The sequence below is a fragment of the Jaculus jaculus genome, chromosome 1, assembly GCF_020740685.1.
Source record: "Jaculus jaculus isolate mJacJac1 chromosome 1, mJacJac1.mat.Y.cur, whole genome shotgun sequence".
Lineage (NCBI taxonomy): Eukaryota > Metazoa > Chordata > Mammalia > Rodentia > Dipodidae > Jaculus > Jaculus jaculus.
Window position 1 is genome coordinate 333,528,582 of NC_059102.1, and position 3,432 is coordinate 333,532,013.

Consider the following 3,432-nt stretch of genomic DNA (forward strand, 5'->3'; position numbering starts at 1 on the left):
CCTCATCCTCCACTCTGCTGAGTCCTCTGGTCCTCTCATCCTCCCTCATCCTCCACTCTGCTGAGTCCTCTGGTCATCTCATCCTCCACTCTGCTGAGTCCTCTGGGCCTCTGGTCCTCCCTCATCCCCCACTCTGCTGAGTCCTCTGGGCCTCTCGTCCTCCCTCATCCCCCACTCTGCTGAGTCCTCTGGGCCTCTCGTATTTCCAAATGCTTAAACCTAGCCATACCCGTTTCCTTCCTTTTGGCTTCCCTTTAACAGTAGAAGGATTCTCTTCCTGCTGTCTAGTCAGACCAATTATCATAGCCTGTCTCTGCATTGTCTCCTCTGTGGATCTCTGCTTCCTCTTTAATGAGACCATTTTATGGTTATTGGAAGACAATTATGTCCCCCTAATCAAAACCAAAATGGTTCTGAACATACATCCTCTGTGTCCATTGCCTTCAAGATCTCCCCTGCTCACTATAACTCCTCAAAATGTCTTTCATGTTACTTAACTGCACTCTTACTTTTTGTTTACCCTTCTACCCCCTGTGTCTGATGATTACTCTCTGAAGACAGCTCTTAGGATGGTCACCAGTGGTTCTTGGGTTGTACGACTGAGTGAGAACTCTTAAAAATAAAACTCTCTGTGCCCAATTCAGCAGCTCATAAGCTAAAATTGGAATGATACAGAAAAGATTAGCATGGCCCCTGCACAAGGATGATACACAAATTTGTGGAGCATTCCATTTAAAAAAAAAAGAAAAATAAAAGCTCCCTGTTTTCTATAATACAACATTCTTCTATTTGTTGCTGTTTTTTCAAAGTAGGGTCTGTCTGTAGCCCAGGCTGACCTGGAACTCACTCTGTAGTCCCAGGCTGGCCTTGAACTCACAGCCATCCTCATACCTCTGCCTCCCAAGTGCTGGAATTGAAAGTATGTGCCTCCACGCTTAGTAACAGTCTTCTATTTATTTTATTTTGATTTTTTGAGGTAGAATCTTGCTGTAGCCCAGGCTGACCTAGAATTCACTCTGTAGTCTCAGGCTGGCCTCAAACTCACAGTGATCCTTCACCCTCAGCCTCCCTAGTGCTGGGATTAAAGGTATATGCCACCACACCCAGCTCTTCTATTTATAAAAATATTTTTTCAGTTATTTATTTGTACATGTGTACAAATGCATACCAGATACACATGCTACTTTGTGCATCTGGCTTTATGTAGGTGCTAGGGAATTGAACCATCAGGATTTGCAAGCAAGTGCCATTAACCTCTGAGTCATCTCTCTAACCTAATGCTCTTTTTGTTCAATTCGTATATTTTGGACTTTTGCAAGGCTCCTCCTTCTATGCATAATCATTCACTGTTAGGTTCACAGCACAGAGCTCTCAATTCTGTTTATGCTAAATTGCTCTTAAGCACTCCAGAACTGCACTGCCCATTAAAACATTTAAGTAAACAAAGTATTACTCAACTATATATTTCAGATCTGGGCGTGGTGGTGCACGCCTTTAATCCCAGCACTTGGGAGGCAGAGGTAGGAGGATTGCCATGAGTTCGAGGCCACCCTGAGACTACAGAGTGATTTCCAGGTCAGCCTGAGCTAGAGTAAGAACCTACCTCAAAAAAGCAAAAAAGAAAAAAAATATATATATAATATTTTATACAAATATATAAATATATATACACACACATATATTTCAAGCATCTCCCCTTTTCTACAAAATTATCTTAACAAGTACCGATTATGTATGTGCCCTAATTTATTCATTCAGCCCCCTGCCCTGGCAGATAGGTAGTACTTTTACTTTTGTTAGCAGTTCAATGAGGAATATCCATGCAATAGTTCTTGATGTGATTGGATGAACATTGCTAACATGAATTACTATTGTGAAGTCAATAATTACCGTGGGGAAGTAGGGATGTTTGGAATGTACACTTGATCTTTCGATAAATAACAAGTCCAATTACTAAGCAAGCACATGGCAGTACTCTCCAGGACAGAATCTTAGGCAAAGGAAGTGACTCATTTGGTTCAGGTAACAGATCTGATTTTTCCTTTCCTGCTGGGCACCCAACTTGGGATGCTGTAGCACAGACTGGCAAGGGGTTCTGGTCATGCCATCACTCACTCTGGAAGTCGCAGGCTTTCCCCCTTACTCCCAACCTAGACTTTGGCAGAAGAGTCTGTCCTGGTGAAGACAACTGACTCCAGATGATTCTGTGGACTGGAGAAGTTTCTGAGTCCTGGAAGTGATCTGTCAGGTCTGGATCCAGATGGCTACAGGAAGAAACAGGCAAGCAGTGGTCAGTGCCAGAGAAGGCCAGCTAAGCGGGCAGGGTGGGCAGGCAGTTATGGGAGTTGGGTGGGGCTAATGCAAACAAGAGGTTTCCTCTTCATCTCCCCAAATATTTACTCTTACTGTGCCAGAGGACAGCTCCAGCCTTGTTTCCTACCTATATAGTGATCCCACCCAGATTCTCAGCTTCCTGTATGATCCATACCCGGACAGCTTTGTAGCCTGGCTTCCAACCTGAACTGGCTGATTTATCCAACAGAAAGTTTGGAATGCCCACCTGGATGTTTGCCAGGCATCTCAAACTTGACATGTTTAAAACTAAGCTCTCAGTTTTACTCTTCTCTTAAAAATCTGACCAAGAGCCGGGCATGATGGTGCATGCCTTTAATCCCACCATTCAGGAGGCAGAGGTAGGAGGATTGCCGTGAGTTCAAGGCCACCCTGAGACCACATAGTGAATTCCAGGTCAGCCTGGACCCTACCTCGGGGTGGGGGGGGAATCTGACCCAGCCTTTGGTAATAGCAATAGCACCAAACCCGTCTCCAGCTTACGTCACTTCCTCACAACCTACATGCAACTAACTCCTCATCAAATCCTGCTGGCTTCCTTTCAGAATAGACTCCAGCTCCACTGCTGCCCATGAAGGAGTAGCTGATACAGGACTTGTACTGTCCTTACACAACCGGGAATGTTGGTCAAGGTCACAAAACAGTAATTCTCAAACATTGAAAAAGAGGCAGCACAGATCTGTGGTGCTGGGGAAGGAACAGAAATGAAGTGAGCCCACAGTTGGGGAGGTCATTTTCAGAAACAATAATTCAAAGGAGCCCAGGGGTCTTGCTGAATTGAAGAGATGGAGACTAGAGTATAGGGAAACCAAATCATCTAGAATTTGCTCAGTAAAAGGCCAAAGAGGAAGAATTGCCATAAGAAAGCACTCTGTATAAAAGGTTGGATCTTTGGCTGAGTCTGTGGGCGCTAGGATGAGACTCCACAAGGCCTGGCCAAGAACAGCTCTAGAGTTGAACCAAAGGGTCCTCAGAACTCAGACAAGGTTGGGAGTCATTCAAGTTCTGAGAGGCCAGAGCAGCAAGACCTGTGACATTGTATTTCCAAAGATGACTCAATATCTCCATCTCTTACACTCT

General features: G+C 44.6%; 1 non-coding gene across 1 annotated transcript; it reads left to right on the forward strand.

The window, feature by feature from the left end:
* Nucleotides 1–631: 631 nt before the first annotated feature.
* LOC123458241 lies at nucleotides 632–738 on the forward strand. The gene has a single exon (XR_006635538.1). It is a non-coding gene; the product is annotated as a U6 spliceosomal RNA (small nuclear RNA).
* The last annotated feature ends 2,694 nt before the right edge of the window (nucleotides 739–3,432 follow it).